General features: G+C 42.3%; 1 long non-coding RNA gene across 2 annotated transcripts; it reads left to right on the top strand.

Annotated features, from left to right (window-relative positions):
- The first annotated feature begins 1,938 nt into the window (after positions 1-1,938).
- On the top strand, positions 1,939-20,072 carry LOC106563083 (uncharacterized). 2 transcript variants are annotated; one of them, XR_001319176.3, is made up of 4 exons: positions 1,939-2,141; positions 4,142-4,362; positions 4,617-4,977; positions 19,755-20,072. It is a non-coding gene; the product is annotated as an uncharacterized LOC106563083 (long non-coding RNA). The 2 variants fall into 2 exon arrangements; XR_001319175.3 differs by having other exon boundaries at positions 4,142-4,490.
- Positions 20,073-20,357: the final 285 nt, after the last annotated feature.

Genomic DNA, 20,357 nt, shown 5'->3' with positions numbered 1-20,357 from the left:
CATAGTCTGGCTTTTTTATGGAGGTTTTAGAGCAGTGGCTTCTTCCTTGATGAGCGGCCTTTCAGGTTATGTCAATATAGGACTCGTTTTACTGTCCTAGGTAGCCTATGTTGACCACCGGGCACGGTCTGACAGTCCTCAAGGAGGAAGGTTGATTGTAGACAATGTTAGAGCACAGTATAGAATTTGTCAAAACAAAATCTCATATAAAGCTGGTTCTACGCACAACCTACACCGGCATATGCGAACTGTGCACCCAACTGTGAAGCTAGCTGTAGCGGAGCTTCGAGAAACTAGCGGGCCTGCTAGTGATAGTGGTGGAGCCAGCACCTCCACACATGGAGATGTATCCACTCAGTCAAGTAGGCCTAGTCCGCGACCCACAGCAACACAGTCTTCTATGGACCAGTTTATGCCAAAGTCTATGTCTGTAGCAAATAAAGGCCAAATTGATATAGCATTGGCTAAAATGATTTCCACCGATTTTCAGCCATTTTCGATCGTGGAGCACAGAGGTTTTAGAAATTATAGCAATAGTCTAAATCCAATGTACACAATTCCAAGCAGGAAAACTGCAGTGTGCCTTACCACTGACTGATGGACATCAAGGGTAACCACTTCTTACATGTCTGTTACATGTCACTTCATTGAAGATTTTTCGATGTCTAGCTGTCTTCTGGACTGCTTTGAGTTCAGCGACAGACACACCTCAGAGAACTTGGCAGAGGAACTGTTGAGAGTAGATGGAAGTAGATGGAAAAGTGGTCTGTTGTGTTAGCGACAATGCAGCTAACATAACCAAAGCCATGAAAATGTTCAAATGGACCCATCATCCATGTCTTGCCCACACAATCAACCTGATTGTAAGAGATGCTCTGAAGGTGATGAAGCCCACTGTGGACAAAGTGAAAGCAGCTGTGGAATACTTCCACAGGAGCACAGTAGGTGCTCAAAAACAAAAGTCTACACAACGCCAGATGGGGATGTCTGAGCTGAGGCCTATACAAGACTGCACTACAAGGTAGAATTCAACATTTTATATGTTGAATTGGTTTCTTGAGTCAAAGGATGCCATGTAGTATCATGTAGTATCATCTCTACCCTGGCCATTGTCAATGCACCTGCTGATGCTCTGACCCAAGAGGAATGGGAGGTGGTGGAGGAGGTGTGCAGAGTCCTGGAACCCTTTGAGCAGGTCACTGTGGAGATCAGCGGACGGAGGTACAGTAAGCAGTTATTACTACATCATTATTTAATCCAGTATTATATATGTATATGAGCAGCAGTAGAATGTAGTATCAGTAGACAAAACATGAACCTGTCCTCTCTTTTCAGCTATGTTCCAGACTCAAAAATGATACTCCTGTGTAAGGGTCTGCAGCGAATCACAGCCAGCCGCCAGAGAGAAAGAAACACATGTAACCATAGGACATGTGACAGAGTTGATGGACACCCATAATTACTGAGAGAAGAAACCGAAACTGAATGCAAATCTCTCATAAAAGCAAAATATGGTCAGCATTGCTGTGTGCTGCTGGTTATAACATGGCAATAAATAAGAGAAATGAGGGACCAGTTTAATGTTTTAAGTGGAATGCTGCAGTTTTGCACATTGTTATTTATTTTTCTTTGATATGGTGCAATATTCTATTATTATGTTGTTCAGATTGTATTAGTTTTGAATTGTTACATTTATATGCACTTTGTTTATATACATTAAAAAAAGCTATACTTTAAATGCACATTTTTAATAGCATTCTTTTTCATAACAAACCAATGCAGTTTTAAATACATTGTGGTTAAGGTAGAATATGGTTTCATTTAATAATTTAATTAGAATTGTTTTAACACCAATCATAGTCAAACTGTTTGACTTGAAAAAATACACACATATTTTTTTTAAAGAGCCATTTGGGAGCCAAAAGAGACGGCTCTTTTTGGTGAGCTGAGTCGAACGAGCCGGCTCACTGAAAATAGATGGAATGCCCATCACTATCTTGAACATGTGTCGTTCCTTCTCTATTTCTAGATGCAATCAGTTACGTGGCAAAAATCAGATTGAGACCTTCAATCAAACTGAGGGCAGAGAAATATGTGTGCACCAGACAGGTAAAGGCTTCTTGCATGCATGACTTTGAGAGGTAAGTTACACTCTAAAATGTTGGGTTGTTTGGATGACCCAATTGCTGGGTTGCTGGCATTGGGTCAATAGATGGGTTGTTTTCTGTAAATACAGCAAGGTTGGGTTCTTGGTGCTGTGTTATCGATATTTGACCGAGCCAGTGGGTTAATTCTCACGCCACCAGCGTGTGAAATCCACCAGAATACTTGCAAGTATTCTAGTTCTAACGCGACTGAGTGACTGACGAGTGGAAAACGGCTAAAGTTATTTCGACAGACTAAATGTTTTTGGTTGACTGAAAACCATTGCAAATTATGAATTTGATGGTCCTTCAGGTAAAATAGGTTGTCCTATCATAATAAGGTACCTAACTAACGTTAGCTTGCGCATTAGCCTCGCGAGCATGCTTGCAACTCTAGTTTACGGAAGTGTTATTGTGGAATGTAATAAAATGTATGTTTTTTTGTCGCTGTTTGGCTAGCTAGCTAACTAACTATGTCAGTGTCTGTAACGGTAGCTAGCTAAAGTTAGCTAGCTAAGTCTGTCAATTCTTCAGGACTGTCTTGGACACGGTTTCACTTGTTAGCTAGAGTTAGTTAAGTTAGCTGGCTAGCTAAATTACCATAGCTAGATTTTACTTCTCCATCTGGGTTAATTTAACCAAGCTATTTGGCAGGCTTATCTCATGCTTGCATGGTGATTGATTGAGTTAGCTAGTGTTACTGTATTGGTTTTCAATGGTTTCTGACAGTTGCAGCTTTAATCAGACATGAAGTTGAGGAGGATCGATGCAATTCCTGTTAGCTAGCTAAGAGAGGCTACCCTGGAGTGGCAGGGTAGCCTAGTGGTTAGAGCGTTGGACTAGTAACCGAAAGGTTGCCAGTTCAAATCCCCAAGCTGACAAAGTACAAATCTGTTGTTCTGCACCTGAACAAGGCAGTTAACCCACTGTTCCTAGGCCTTCATTGAAAATAAGAATTTGTTCTTAACTGACTTGCCTAGTTAAATAATAAAGGTTAAAAAAAAGAGTTAATCTTAAATTTGTTGTAGCCAATTTAGTCTAGCTAGCTATGTTTCTAACATGTATTTATTTATATACTTAAATGCAGAGGTTAAGGCCAATGAATGGACAGCTTTGTAAAGATACACTGGATAAGTGGAACCTGACCTCTTTGATTCCAAACTTTGAGGATAAGTAAAACTGAGAAATTATTTTTTGAGAGTAGGGACAGAGCTGATTTTCAAACACTGATTTTCATTGACCCTGTGAAAAACAGCATCTACTTCTTCAACATTGTCATCGATAGCCAATAGTGCAACCTTAATGGAAACTTGAAAGATTTAACTTCACCAGAGCCTCTTAGAACCTTGTGACTACATGTACAGCTACCATAGATAGTCTGGCCTTCATTTTACCGTACTTGATTTAATGGTCATTTGTACAGATATTCTGTCACAGTGACCAACCTGACACACAACACACACATTACAGGCTGTGAGCAGCTCATGGGCACTTAGGGGTAAAGTTCCTTGCTCAAGGGAACAACAGCAGTAGGTAGTATACAGCGATATTGTACTGGTAACCCTCTGGCTGACAGATCGCTCCCTGCAGATTTCCTTGCAGGCAGCTTGGGGGGTTTGAATACTGGCCTGCCTTTCTAAGCTCAAAACTACTGCTGCTCCTACACATTTTGCTCTTTCCTCACTCCCTTGCCTTTGTTCAACCATTTGACCTGGCTTCCCTCAAAGTATTTAATTTAGAAATGTTGGTGAAACTATCCCTTAAAATCTCCACCCTAGCAGTTAAGCCTAGTGGTTAAGAGTGTTGGGCCAATAACTGATAGGTCGCTGGTTCAGATCCCAGAGCCAGCAAGGTGGAAAAATCTGCCATTCTACCCTTGAGCAAGGCAGTTAACCCCCAACAACAACTGCTCCCCGGGCGCTGAAAGATTTGTCCATTTTGAAAACGGATTGTTAAAAGAAATTTCTAATTAATTAAATTCTTTCTGCTCACAACAGAGTCAAATGTGAGAGGGCATCCCAGATGACCAAGTGACTGAACAAAATCTGGCCTGCAAACCAGGAACATGAAGGAGACTGCGATCCAGAGGGCTCAGTGGACCAGACAGAATGGGGCCAAGACAGTCAAAGAGCCATTCCAGACTCTGAAATCAGGAGGACTTCAAGAATTAGGTGTTAGTCAGACTAGTGATTGACTAGTGATTGACTGCAATGGAAAAGTAATTGTTTGTCAACAAAATAACACAATTTTAAGTAGTATGGTGCAGAGTCTCACAAGCATTAGAAACAGCAGTGGGTGTGAATACGGTGGGAACATGTGGATCTGAGCAAGTGTGATGTCATTAAGGTTTGTGGATATGTACAGTATGTAAATGTAGGTTGTCTATTGTTTTTGACAATGTATGTTTTTGTTTGTAAAAAAACAAAGTAAAATCAAATAATATTTTTTTTTTTATTGTTTGCTTTACTACAGATTGCTCAGGACTTCTACATTTTAAACCTGGACTGCTTGTGGAAACTCACTGATAACTGGATCACAGTCTTCAAGGACAAAAAAACTTTGCTTCGCCAGTCCAGAGAGAAGCAGGCCCAAGATTTTCTCTTCAAAGTGCAAGTATTGTTTGAAATGACCCTGCTGGTGGTGCCTCAGATGCTCAGTTATAATCAAGTTATTCACTAAACATTCATCTCTCCAGATACACAAGGTGACGTCACTTGAAGACGTCACTTTAAGACTATTAGTGGTCCTCCCAACACCAGTCTACAAGATAGGCAGGAAGACATTCCGACCCAGCTTCAATGAGACCAGAAAGTCCTTCATTGACTTGCAGCCTGTAAGTTTAAATAGTGCATAGGCAAAGGGAGATTGATGAGTAAATTAGATGATGGCATTTTGTAAACCTTGAATGAAAGGAACACCATTCCAAAATCTGCAACGCATAACTGCACACTCCAAGACATTAGGAAGGTTTCCATCCCATTTGCGACAGATTTTCATGCGAATATTCTCAAATCTGCATTAAACAATATGCACATTTTCTCACCGGAGATGTTTCCAGCAAACAGACTTTTTGTGGATAAAAGACTGTGTGATGACATAGTGCACGTAAATTACTTTTGCCGTTAAATGTACCAAATAAAAAGATGCAAGTGAAATGGATTTCCATCGCATTTTCAACTGTACTGATGGTTTTGTGACAAACTGTTGCATACAAACCCTGAAATTTCCATCCCTAACTATAACATTTTCCGACAAGATATAACTGCCAAAGGGGGCGGGGTTGCAATCTACTACAGAGATAGCCTGCAGAGTTCTGTCTTACTATCCAAGTCTGTACCCAAACAATTTGAGCTTCTACTTTTAAAAATCCACCTTTCCAGAAACAAGTCTCTCACCGTTGCCGCTTGCTATAGACCACCCTCTGCCCCCAGCTGTGCCCCGGACACCATATGTGAATTGATTGCCCCCCATCTATCTTCAGAGCTCGTGCTGCTAGGTGACGTAAACTGGGACATGCTTAACACCCCGGCCATCCTACAATCTAAGCTAGATGCCCTCAATCTCACACAAATGATCAAGGAACCCACCAGGTACAACCCCAAATCCGTAAACACGGGCACCCTCATAGATATCATCCTAACCAACTTGCCCTCCAAATACACCTCTGCTGTTTTCAACCAAGATCTCAGCGATCACTGCCTCATTGCCTGCATCCGTAATGGTTCTGCAGTCAAACGACCAAATCAAATTTATTTATATAGCCCTTCGTACATCAGCTGATATCTCAAAGTGCTGTACAGAAACCCAGCCTAAAACCCCAAACAGCAAGCAATGCATGTGAAAGAAGCATGGTGGCTAGGAAAAACTCCCTAGGAAAAACTCCCTAGAAAGGCCAAAAACCTAGAAAGAAACCTAGAGAGGAACCAGGCTATGAGGGGTGGCCAGTTCTCTTCTGGCTGTGCCGGGTGGATATTATAACAGAACATGGTCAAGATGTTAAAATGTTCATAAATGACCAGCATGGTCAAATAATAATAATCATAGTAATTGTCGAGGGTGCAACAAGCACGTCCGGTGAACAGGTCAGGGTTCCATAGCCGCAGGCAGAACAGTTGAAACTGGAGCAGCAGCACGGCCAGGTGGACTGGGAACAGCAAGGAGTAATCATGCCAGGTAGTCCTGAGGCATGGTCCTAGGGCTCAGGTCCTCCGAGAGAAAGAAAGAGAGAATTAGAGAGAGCATATTTAAATTCACACAGGACACCGGATAAGACAAGAGAAATACTCCAGATGTAACAGACTGACCCTAGCCCCCCGACACATAAACTACTGCAGCATAAATACTGGAGGCTGAGACAGGAGGGATCAGAAGACACTGTGGCCCCATCCGATGATACCCCCGGACAGGGCCAAACAGGCAGGATATAACCCCACCCACTTTGCCAAAGCACAGCCCCCACACCACTAGAGGGATGTCTCCAACCACCAACTTACCGTCCTAAGACAAGGCCGAGTATAGCCCACAAAGAGCTCCGCCACGGCACAAACCAAGGAGGGGGGGAGGGGGGGGACAACCCAGACAGGAAGACCACGTCAGTGACTCAACCCACTCAAGTGACGCACCCCTCCCGTGGACCACCCCTCATCACTGTCAAACGCTCCCTAAAACACTTCAGCAAGCAGGCCTTTCTAATCGACCTGGCCAGGGTATCCTGGAAGGATATTGACCTCATCCCGTCAGTAGAGGATGCCTGGTTATTCTTTAAAAGTGCCTTCCTCACCATCTTAAATAAGCATGCCCCATTCAAAAAATGTGCATCCTGTAGCACAAACTCAAAATTGTTCTGGGACACTGTAAAGTCCATGGAGAATAAGATCACCTCCTCCCAGCAGCCCACTGCACTGAGGCTAGGAAACACTGTCACCACCAATAAATCCACTATAATTAAGAATTTCAGTAAGCATTTTTCTACGGCTGGCCATGCTTTCCACCTGGCTACCCCTACCCCGGTCAACAGCCCTGCACCCCCCACAGCAACTTGCCCAAGCCTCCCCCATTTCTCCTTCACCCAAATCCAGATAGCTGATGTTCTGAAAGAGCTGCAAAATCTGGATCCCTACAAATCAGCCGGGCTACACAATCTGGACCCTCTCTTTCTAAAATGATCTTCCGAAATTGTTGCAACCCCTGTTGCAACCCCTAGCCTGTTCAACCTCTCTTTCGTATCGTCTGAGATTCCCAAAGATTGGAAATCTGCCGCGGTCATCCCCCTCTTCAAAGGGGGAGACACTCTAGACCCAAACTGCTACAGACCTATATCTATCCTACCCTGCCTTTCTAACGTCTTCGAAAGCCAAGTTAACAAACAGATTATCGACCATTTTGAATCCCACCGTACCTTCTCCGCTATGCAATCTGGTTTCAGAGCTGGTCATGGGTGCACCTCAGCCATGCTTAAGGTCCTAAACGATATCATAACCGCCATCGATAAGAGACATTACTGTGCAGCCGTATTCATCGACCTGGCCAAGGCTTTCGACTCTGTCAATCACCACATTCTTATCGGCAGACTCAACAGCCTTGGTTTCTCAAATGATTGCCTTGCCTGGTTCACCAACTACTTCTCTGATAGAGTTCAGTGTGTCAAATCGGATGGCCTGTTGTCTGGACCTCTGGCAGTCTCTATGGGGGTGCCACAGGGTTCAATTCTCGGGCCGACTCTTCTCTCTGTATACATTAATGATGTCGCTCTTGCTTTTGGTGATTCTCTCATCCACCTCTACGCAGACGACACCATTCTGTATACCTCTGGCCCTTCTTTGGACACTGTGTTAACTAACCTCCAGACGAGATTCAATGCCATACAACTCTCCTTCCGTGGCCTCCAACTGCTCTTAAATGCAAGTAAAACTAAATGCATGCTCTTCAACCGATCGCTGCCCACACCTGCCCGCCCGTCCAGCATCACTACTCTGGACGGTTGTGACTTAGAAAATGTGGACAACTACAAATACCTAGGTGTCTGGCTAGACTGTAAACTTTCCTTCCAGACTCGCATTAAGCATCTCCAATCCAAAATTAAATCTAGAATTGGCTTCCTATATCGCAACAAAGCATCCTTCACTCATGCTGCCAAACATACCCTCGTAAAACTGACCATCCTACCGATCCTCGACTTTGGCGATGTCATTTACAAAATAGCCTCCAACACTACTCAACAAATTGGATGCAGTCTATCATTTTCCCATCCGTTTTGTCACCAAAGCCCCATATACTACCCACCACTGCGACCTGTACGCTCTCGTTGGCTGGCCCTCGCTTCATACTCGTCGCCAAACCCACTGGCTCCAGGTCATCTACAAGTCTCTGCTAGGTAAAGCCCCGCCTTATCTCAGCTCACTGGTCACCATAGCAGCACCCACCCGTAGCACGCGCTCCAGCAGGTATATCTCACTGGTCACTGCCAAAGCCAATTCTTAAATTTGGCCGCCTTTCCTTCCAGTTCTCTGCTGCCAATGACTGGAACGACCTGCAAAAAATCACTGAAGCTGGAGACTCATATCTCCCTCACTAGCTTTAAGCCCCAGCTGTCAGAGCAGCTCATAGATCACTGCACCTGTACATAGCCCATCTGTAAATAGCCCATCCTTATCCCCATACTGTATTTATTTATCTTGCTCCTTTGCACCTCAGTATCTCTACTTGCACATTCATCTTCTGCACATCTACCATTCCAATGTTTAATTGCTATATTGTAATTACTTCGCCACCATGGCCTATTTATTGCCTTACCTCCCTTATCCTACCTCATTTGCACACACTGTATATAATCTTTTTCTACTGTATTATTGACTGTATGTTTGTTTATTCCATGTGTAACTCTGTGTTGTTGTATGTGTCGAACTGCTTTGCTTTATCTTGGCCAGGTCGCAGCTGTAAATAAGAACTTGTTCTCAACTAGCCTACCTGGTTAAATAAAGGTGAAATAAAAATAAAATATAAAATATATACCAAATGTGCCCACTCTGGTCTTGGCACATGCCCTCTAGCCAACAGCTCGCACACACAGTGGGGGTAGGCTACCTACATTATGAGATTATTATGGATAAGAGCAATATTATTTTTTATTTGTCAAACAGGAGCCAAGCATCTATCATCATGTCACCAGAATAAGACCCTCAATATTTATTGGAAAGGAGCATCAAGCTCTTCATCTTGCACATTCACCACCCTGTGAAGTTTATATAATTTACTTAATCTGTAGTTTAATAAACTGCATGCTTTCCTGAGTCGTAATGGGGGGACCACACACCTTATCATCGCGTGACTCCAAGTTTACTTCGATATGATGTTTATTATATCAATATTTTCCCATAAAGGAGTTTCCACCACCATTTCTCACAATTCATTTTAACGACACAAAAAGATCCCACCATGTCGAACGAACAAATAGTCTGTAGGCATTTATAAAATTGTTCCGGCACTTCATGTTTCCATCAGCCCGGTCGTGACTTTTCCCATGCGTCAGGTAATTCATCCGCATGAAATGGTTGGATGGAAATGTGGTTAGTGTTGTGAAAATTAACCTATGAGCCCCAGCCCCAAATGAATGGAAGATGTAGGGATTGGGTGTTGATTGATGTAAATGGACTATAAAATATACAAAATACAGTGTGTGTGAGGGCATTGTCAGTGTGCCTCCATGCTTTGCACAAGTTCTCATACTCTAAAATCAAAAGATTTCTCTAATAGGTTGGGTCCAACATGGTTGAGTACCTCCACCAGGCAGAGGTGACCAGACCCTACCCATTTGTGTTGGCTCTTGGGGACTGCTCACAGGGGTTTACAGTCATTAGTGGACCAGCATTGGAGCAAAGTACACTGCTTGGGGCACTGGATGTGGGCTTCAAGTCCTATTATGTGTTTGATATCAACTTTCCCACTGTGCGCCAGCATGGGAATTCCTATAGACCACTGTGGATCAGCAGCAAGACACAGAATCCCCCACAGTTAGATTGTTGCAAAAATATTTTTTTTTCCACTGAACAATAGTGGATAAGTATCTGCTCTTGTATATAGTCTGAGAAGGGATAGCAGGAACCACAGCCCTCAGTGTTCCTATGAATTAATAGATCAATGGATGGCTGAGCCATGAGTTTCTCATTCCAATGCTAATATGCTATTAACCTGTTTGGGATAGGGGGCAGTATTTTCACGTCCGGATAAAAAACCTACCCGATTTAAACTGGTTACTACTCTTGCCCAGAAACGAGAATATGCATATTATTAGTAGATTTGGGTAGAAAACATTCTGAAGTTTCTAAAACTGTTTGAATGGTGTCTGTGAGTATAACAGAACTCATATGGCAGGCAAAACCCTGAGAAGATTCCAAGCAGGAAGTGCCCTGTCTGACAATTTGTGGTCCTTCTGTTGCCTCTCTATCGAAATTACAGTATCTGTGCTGTTACGTGACACTTTCTAAGGCTTCCATTGGCTCTCTAAAGCCGCCAGAAAGTGGATTGGGGAGTCTGCTGTCTCAAAGTATAGGAGCTCTGTTTGTCAGTGGACTTCCTGGGGACAGTGCACGTTCACGAGACCTCACCATTTTTTTTCTTTCACTCTTTGAATGAATACAACGTTGCCCAGTTGGAATATTATTGCTATTTTACGAGAAAAATTCCATAAAAATTGATTTTAAACAGTGTTTGACATGCTTCTAAGTACGGTAATGGAATATTTTGAATTTTTTTGTCACGAAATGCGCTCGCGCGTTACACTTTGGATAGTGACCTGAACGCACAAACAAAACAGAGGTATTTGGATATAACTATGGATTATTTGGAACCAAAACAACATTTGTTGTTGAAGTAGAAGTCCTGGGAGTGCATTCTGACGAAGAACAGCAAAGGTAATCCAATTTTTCTAATAGTAATTCTGAGTTTAGGCTGCCCCGACGTTGGCGGGTCTGAATAGCTAGCCTTGATGGCCGAGCAATGTACTCAGAATATTGCAAAATGTGCTTTCGCTGAAAAGCTATTTTAAAATCGGACATAGCGACTGCATAAAGGAGTTCTGTAAATATAATTCTTAAAATAATTTATGTATTTTGTCAACATTTATCATGAGTAATTTAGTAAATTCACCGGAAGTTTTCGGTGGGTATGCTAGTTCTGAACATCACATGCTAATGTAAAAAGCTGGTTTTTGATATAAATATGTACTTGATTGAACAAAACATGCATGTATTGTATAACATAATGTCCTAGGAGTGTCATCTGATGAAGATCATCAAAGGTTAGTGCTGCATTTAGCTGTGGTTTGGGGTTTGTGACATATATGCTTGCTTTGAAAATGGCTGTGTGACTATTTTTGGCTGGGTATTCTCCTGACATAATCTGTTTTGCTTTCGCTGTAAAGCCTTTTTGAAATCGGACAATGTGGTTAGATTAATGAGAGTCTTATCTTTAAAATGGTGTAAAATAGTTGATTGTTTGAGAAAATTGAATTGTGGTATTTTAGTTGGTTTTGTATTTCGTGCGATGCGATGCTGTTGGCTAGGGGTTCCGCTAGCGGAACGTCTAGATGCAAGAATTAAGGCACTATTTAGAGCTTTGTTAAATGTACTTTTTATGCATTCGTGGCTGCTTTTTGCCTACAGTACCGTATGTTGCTCACTTGCCTTTAGTTCAACTACTGAAGTGCATTCTGGTACGCTTTCATTTTATCACAACAATTTATTTTAAATACAAATATTACATTTTGTGGATTGTGAAAAGTGCTTTGTGAATGATATACAGTTAAGTAATGAGTCATTAGTAAAGAGACCTTCAAATGTAATATTTTACGCTTGTTCTGTGTAACAGTGCTTTAACTCGACCCAAATGTAGACCATTATTATATGACAAAACAGAATTGTGTGTGTGTGCAGTCACCGAAGATAGCCGAAGTGTCTCCGTGAATGTGAAAATCTATTGATTAGCTCTGGCACTGTCTGATAGACAGATATGTGTTAATAACCACTTAAGACAGACAGTGTCACAGGCACTCAGGCTTTGTTTCTCTCCAATTGCAATCTGAGTGTGCACATTAAGTTCAGCTAAGGCTTTAGTCTGATGTTTGGACTGTTTGGTTCATGAAATAATATAAATCAATTATAATAATCAATCCTATTTTATGAAATATTGTGAAATGACACATATTTAGATAATATGGCTTTGTTTCAATGTGCTATTTAACATTTTGATATATTCTTGTACATTCTCTGACGTGATGTACATTATGTTCTAAAATGCATGCAATAGAAATTAATTTTTTGAAATTCATCATTGTATCTCGATTGTGTATGTAGGAAAGGGATGGTAGAGAAGGCAAAAATATGCTAACAAAATTGAAATTAGGATGACTGAAAATAACCCAAGGATTACATAAATTACCCAGCTGCTGGGTCAAGCCCCCAACCCAATGTGCTGGATTTATGTCACAACCCAACACACTGGGTTGTTTTAATCCAGCTATATACAGTGCAATCGGAAAGTATTCGAACCCCTTCACTTTTGACACATTTTGTTATGTTACAGCCTTATTCGTAAATGGATAAAACATTTTTTCCCCCTTATCAATCTACACACAATACCCCATGATGACCTAGTGAAAACAGGTTTTTAGATATTTTTGCAAATGTATTACAAATAAAAAAATGAAATACCTTATATACATAAGTATTCAGACCCTTTTTATATGAGACTTGAAATTGACCTCTGGTGCATCCTGATTACATTGATCATCCTTGCGATGTTTTTACAACTTGATTGGAGTCTATTTGACATGATTTGGAAAGGCACACACCTGTCTATATAAGGTCCCACAGATCAAATCAAATTTGATTAGTCACATGTGCCGAATACAACAGTGTTTGGTGCAGTTTAACCAACAATGCAGTTTAAAAAATATGAATAAGAAATAAAGTAACAAGTAGTTAAAGAGCAGCAGTAAAATAACAATAGCGAGACTATATACAGGGGACCGGTACAGAGTCAATGTGCGAGGGCACCAGTTAGTCAAGGTAATTGAGGTAATTTGTACATGTAGAGTTATTAAAGTGACTGTGCATAGATAATAACAGGGTAGCAGCGGTGTAAAGGGGGGGGGGGGGGGGTGCAATGCAAATAGTCTGGGTAGCCATTTGATTAGATGTTCAGGAGTCTTATGGCTTGGGGGTAGAAGCTGTTTATAAGCCTCTTGGACCTAGACTTGGCGCTCCGGTACCGTTTTCCGTGTGGTAGCAGAGAGAACAATCTATGACTAGGGTGGCTGGAGTCTTTGACAATTTTTAGGCCCCTCCTCTGACACCGCCTGGCATAGATGTCCTGGATGGCAGGAAGCTTGGCCCCAGTGATGTACTGGGCAGTACGCACTGCCCTCTGTAGTGCCTTGCGGTCGGAGGCCGAGCAGTTGCCATTCCAGGCAGTGATGCAACCAGTCAGGATGCTCTCGATGGTGCAGCTGTAGAACCTTTTGAGGATCACAAATCTTTTCAGTCTACTGAGGGGGAATAGGTTTTGTCGTGCCCTCTTCACGATTGTCTTGGTGTGCTTGGACCATGTTAGTTTGTTAGTGATGTGGACACCAAGGAACTTGAAGCTCTCAACCCGCACCACTATAGCACCATCGATGAGAATGGGGGTGTACTCGGTCCTCCTTTTCCTGTAGTCCACAATCATCTCCTTTGTCTTGATCACGTTGAGGGAGAGGTTGTTGTCCTGGCACCACACGGCCAGGTCTCTAACCTCCCTATAGGCTGTCTCGTCATTGTCGGTGATCAGGCCTACCACTGTTGTGTCATCGGCAAACTTAATGATGGTGTTGGAGTCGTGCCTGGCCGTGCAGTCATGAGTGAACAGGGAGTACAGGAGGGGACTGAGCACGCACCCCTGAGGGGCCCCTGTGTTGAGGATCAGCGTGGCGGATGTGTTTTTACCTACCCTTACCACCTGGGGGCGGCCCGTCAGGAAGTCCAGGATCCATTTGCAGAGGGAGGTGTTTAGTCCCAGAGTCCTTAGCTTATTGATGAGCTTTGAGGGCTCTATGATGTTGAACGCTGAGCTGTAGTCAATGAATAGCATTCTCACATAGGTGTTCCTTTGTCCAGGTGGGAAAGGGCAGTGTTGAGTGCAACAGAGATTGCATCATCTGTGGATCTGTTAGGGCGGTATGCAAATTGGAGTGGGTCTAGGTTTGCTGGGATAATGGTGTTGATGTGAACCATGACTAGCCTTTCAAAGCACTTCATGGCTACAGATGTGAGTGCTACAGGTCGGTAGTCATTTAGGCAGGTTACCTTGGTGTTCTTGGGCACAGGGACTATGGTGGTCTGCTTGAAACATGTTGGTATTACAGACTCTGACAGGGAGCGGTTGAAAATGTCAGTGAGGACACTTGCCAGTTGGTCAGCGCATGCTCGAAGTACACGTCCTGGTAATCCGTCTGGCCCTGCGACCTTGTGAATGTTGACCTGTTTAAAGGTCTTACATCGGCTGCGTAGAGCGTGATTAGGGTTGCACATTTTAGGGATGATTCAGAGGTGGAAACTTTCCGTGGGAATTAATGGGAATTTATGGGAATTAATATTAATACCATTTAAATGTAGATGTTTTTTTACATTGGATATTTTTACCATATAATATGGAGACAGAAACATAAACTTTTTACATTATCATAAGTATACATAATTGCAAATGATCAAATCCTTCCAATAGAAATAAAAAAAAAACATTTAGTTACAAATTGAACTTTAATTGAGTTGACTTTTCACATGGGAGGATTTCACTGAACAACAAAAAGAAAGGGAATATTGAATGATCCATCGCATCCCCCAAAAACGTTTTCAATATACATCTGTAAAACTATAGTCTAGAATCTAAAGCTTTGGTTGTCTTCCTCTCATGCTTCCATGTCTTCTCCCTGGACCTCCTCAATGTCCACCTCTTGAACCTCAGACTCTGAGGCCTCATCTTCACTGTCACTTTCCAACCTTGTTGAAGATGGCTCGTCGTCAGGCTCAAAAAGCCTCAAATTTGCCCAGATGGCCACCAATTTTTCAACCCTTGTATTGGTCAGTCTGTTGTGTGCTTTGGTGTGTGTGTTCCCAAACAAGAACCAGTTGCGCTCTGAGGCAGCTGATGTTGGTGGGATTTGGAGGATGATGGAGGGGAAAGAGCCTCAGATCCGCAGTCCCTTACACCAGGTGGCTGATGAGATATGTTGGCACGACTGCCATATTGCATCTCCATCCCAAAGCCCTTGCTTGGTAGTGTACTCCACCAGACTGCCAAGAATCTTGCTCTCATCCAGGCCAAGGTGGCGAGACACGATAGGGATGACACCATAGGCCTTATTGATCTCTGCACCAGACAGGATGCTCTTGCCAGGGGTCGAACATGTACGCTGCAGCGTGTATGGGCTTCAGGCAGAAGTCTTCACGCTTTTTGATGTATTTCAGCCAATGGGTGTAATAATGTGAGGGTAGGACTCCTCCACTTTAGACCAAGCATCCTTCATGTTTGCAGCATTCTCTGTCACCAGTGTAAATACCTTCTGTGGTCCAAGGTCATTGATGACTGCCTTCAGCTCATCTGCAATGTAGAGACTGGTGTGTCTGTTGTTCCTTGTGTCTGTGCTCTTGTAGAATACTGTTTGAGGGGTAGAGATGATATAGTTAATTATTCCCACGAACATTCCACCACCCATCAGAGATGATTGCAATACAGTCTGCTTTCTCTATGATTTGCATCTTTGTTGCATTCTTCACAAAAGATTTGGCACAGTATTTGCAAATGTACACAGCTTTTCCATCTATATTAGCTGCAGTGAAATGTCTCCACACATCAGACAGTGCCCTTAGTATTTTCCTGTAAAGATTAGGAAAAATAATTGTAAAAAAAAAAACATACAACTCCATGTTCAGATAAATAGTTAAACAGTTAGATTAAACAACTCCTTTGTAAGATAAATGTTTTAAAATTAAACATGTATGGAAACAGGTGAATTAGCACTCCTCAGTTAGCAGGCTCAACAAGCTATTACCCACATGGTAGCAAAAACTAACTAGCAGAAATGGTTAATTAACAAGTTAGAAATTATTTAAACACACTTTGCTGTAGGCTACTATTTACTAGTTAACAAAAAATCATGTATGTCATATAAAATATATTCTCCCCACCCAGTATTGTAATCAAAACTTACCAGAAAACATGTAGTCCTGTGGGCTCAATAGCATCTCATTAGTGTGCAAGATCTTGAGAATCAGCTGTACATGTGATGTAAGAGTGCACTGAACATGTGATGGAAGAATACACTGTGCATGCAGAGGGTTGCAATACCATTGAATCGGGGATAGTTTAACCAATATATGCCACAAGACCTAGAATTGCCTTATGTGTATCCCACAAAAAAGATTCACTGTTATAAGCAATTCTTTTTGATGAATTTAAGCAACATTCCTGGGCTTAACTTCTAGAAATTTAGCGGAAAGTTTCTGACCCTTTGCAACCCTAAGCGTGATCACACAGTCATCCGGGAACAGCTGGTGCTCTCATGCATGTTTCAGTGTTATTTTCCTCGAAGCGAGCATAATAGTAGTTTAGTTCGTCTGGTAGGCTCGTGTCACTGGGCAGCTCTCGGCTGTGCTTCCCTTTGTAGTCTGTAATGGTTTGCAGGCCCTGCCACATCTGACAAGCGTCGGAGCCGGTGTAGTACAATTCAATCTTAGTCCTATTGACACTTTGCCTGTTTGATGGTTCGTCGGAGGACATAGCTGGATTTCTTATAAGCTTCCGGGTTAGAGTCCCGCTCCCTGAAATCGGCTGGTCCAGACTTTAGCTCAGTGCAGATGTTGCCTGTAATCCATGGCTTCTGGTTGGGGTATGTACGTACGATCACTGTGGGAGCGGCGTCCTCGGTGCACTTATTGATAAAGCCAGTGACTGAAGTGGTGTACTCCTTAATGCTATCGGAAGAATCCCGGAACATATTCCAGTCTGTGCTAGCAAAACAGTCCTGGAGTTTAGCATATACTTCATCTGACCACTTTTTTTATTGACCGAGTCACTGGTGCTTCCTGCTTTAATTTTTGCTTGTAAGCAGGAATCAGGAGGATAGAATTATGGTCAGATTTGCCAAATGGAAGGCGAGGGAGAGCTTTGTAGGTGTCTCGGTGTGGAGTAAAGATGGTCCAGAGTTTTTTGTCCCTCTGGTTGCACATTTAACATGCTGATAGAAATTAGGTAAAGCAGATTTAAGTTTCCCTGCATTAAAGACCCCGGCCACTAGGAGCGCTGCCTCTGGATGAGCGTTTTACTGTTTGCTTATGGCGGAATACAGCTCATTGAGTGAGGTCTTAGTGCCAGGATCGGTCTGTGGTGGTATGTAGACAGCTACAAAAAATACAGATGAAAACTCTCTAGGTAGATAGTGTGGTCTACAGCTTATCATGAGGTACTCTACCTCAGGCGAGCAAAACCTCGAGACTTCCTTAGATGTCATACACCAGCTGTTGTTTACATATATGCATAATCCGCCACCCCTTGTTTTACCAGACGCCGCTGTTCTATCCTGCCGATACAGCATATAACCAGCCAGCTAATAATGTCGTCGTTCAGCCACGACTCCGTGAAGCATAAGATATTCGTTTTTAATGTCCCGTTGGTAGTTTAATCTTCCTCGTAGGTCGTCAATTTTATTTTCCAAAGATTGCATGTTAGCTAGAAGTAACAGAAGGCAATGGGGGTTTATTCGATCGCCTATAAATTCTCAGAAGGCAGCCCGACCTCTGTCCTCTTTTTGTCCGTCATCTCTTCACGCAAATGACCGTGATTTGGGCCTGTTCCCGGAAAGCAGTATGTCGTTCATGTTGGGTTTGTCAGACACATTAAAGGAAGAAAAAAAAGCATCTGCCAGAGTAATCGCTGTTCTGATGTCCAGAAGTTATTTTCAGTCATAAGAGACGGTAGCAGCAACATTATGTACAAAATATGTAAAAAGAAAAAAGATACATCACAACGCAAAAAAGTGAACAGAAAAACACAATCGGTTAGGCGCACGTAAAACGTCAGTCATCTTCTCCGGTGCCGTCAGAGCAAAAACCAAGCCATGAGGTCAAAGGAATTGTACGTAGAGCTCAGAGACAGGGTTGTGTGGAGGCACAGATCTGGGAAAGGGTACCAAAAAATGGCTGGAGCATAGAAGGTCCCAAAGAACAGTGTCCTCCATCATTCTTAAATAGAAGTTTGGAACCACCAAGACTCTTCCTAGAACTGGCCGCCCGGCCAAACTGAGCAATTGGGGGATAAGGGTCTTGGTCAGGGAGGTGACCAAGACACCAATGGTCCAGAAGGACAACCATCTCTGCAGCACTCCACCAGTCAAACCTTTATGGTAGAGTGGCCAGACGGAAGCCACTCCTCAGTAAAAGACACATGATAGCCCGCTTGGAGTTTGCTAAAAGGGACCTAAAGGACTCTGACCATGAGAAACAAGATTCTCTGGTCTGATGAAACCAAGATTGAACTCTTTGGCCTGAATGCCAAGCGTCAGATCTGGAGGAAACCAGGCACCGCTCATCACCTGGCCAATACCATCTCTGCGGTGAAGCATGGTGGTGGCAGCATCATGCTGTGGGGATGTTTTTCAGCGGCAGGGACTGTAAGACCAGTCAGGATGGAGGGAATGATTAACAGAGTGAAGTACAGAGAGATCCTTGATGTAAACCTGCTCCAGGGTGCTCAGGACCTCAGACTTGGGCGAAGGTTCACCTTCCAACAAGGCAACAACCCTAAGCACACAGCCAAGGCAACGCAGGAGTGGCTTCGGGACAAGTCTCTGAATGTCCTTGAGTAGCCCAGACTTGAACCTAATCGAACATCTCTGGAGAGACCTGAAAATAGCTGTGCAGTGATGCTCCCCATCCAACCTGACAGAGCTTGAGAGGATCTGCAGAGAAGAATGAGAGAAACTCCACGAACAGAGCTTGTAGCGTCATACCTAAGAAGTCTAGGCTGTAATCGCTGCCAAAAGTGCTTCAACAAAGTACTGAGTAAAGGGTCTGAATACTTATGTAAACGTGATATTACAGTTTATTTTATACATTTGCAAAGATTTCAAAAAACCTGTTTTTGCTTTTCATTATGGGGCATTGTGTGTAGATTGATGAGGGGCAAAAACGATTTAATCCATTTTAGAATAAGGCTGTAACATAATAAAATGTGGAAAAAGTGAAGGGGTCTGAGTACTTTACGAATGTCCTGTTGTCTAATTTACCCAGCAGTTGGGTCAAGCACTCAACCCAAGGCACTGGGTTAGAAGCACAACCCAAACCTGCTGGTTTGAATTAACCCAATGCTGTGTTTGTTCAATATAGACCAAGCACTGGTTTGTCAAAACTACCAAAATTGGGTTATTTTGAACCCAATGTTTTTAGAGTAACAATAATCAATTTTGGAAAAATAATATGATTCGTCATATTAGGCATAGCTCAATTTCTACCTTTTTAAATGCCACGAGTTCAGTAATTGTTTTCAGTGTCTTAGTTTTGTTTTGTTTTCTGATTGTTTCAGTGCATGCATTCAACAACCTTTGGGACGAAGGACTTCCACAGGGCCACCATCTCCAAAGTTCACTCAAAAAAAAGGGCATAGTTCTGAACTGTGTTTGATTTCGTTTTTGTTGTTTTAATTAATAAAACATTTTTAATTATCTTTTTAAACTTCCATTGGTTGAAATCTATTGCTCAGTTATCACTTGGCTCATGTAAATAATTATGTAGTTGTCCCTTTAAACATCCTAAGGTCATCATCCCCATAGTGTTCCCATTTCTCTCACTCATAAATGTTGTAGATCAATAAAAATATTAAATAAACAATTTATTTGGGAAATATGCAGTCTTCTCTTTTCTTCATTAGCATGCTGATTTATTTCAAGTTGTATTGGACTTGTTTTATCTGTTGATGTTGAATACATGTTAAGTATATTTACTACATTTAGCATGTTTAGTTTTTTTCTCTGTGAAGTAAGTTCATTTAAAGTTGTGATTTTGTTTATGTGAATACATTTCAATGTTTAACACACAGTAACCAAAAACCTGATCTAATTTGCATATTCATACTGAGTTTGCAGCAAACAGAATGTTCGCTACAAGTTTGCCAGAAGTTCACAATTTT

This window comes from Salmo salar, chromosome 11 (assembly GCF_965601325.2).
Source record: "Salmo salar chromosome 11, fSalSal1, whole genome shotgun sequence".
NCBI lineage: Eukaryota > Metazoa > Chordata > Actinopteri > Salmoniformes > Salmonidae > Salmo > Salmo salar.
The sequence above is the reverse complement of the archived record's forward strand: the minus strand, read 5'-3'. Positions and strand labels throughout refer to the sequence as shown.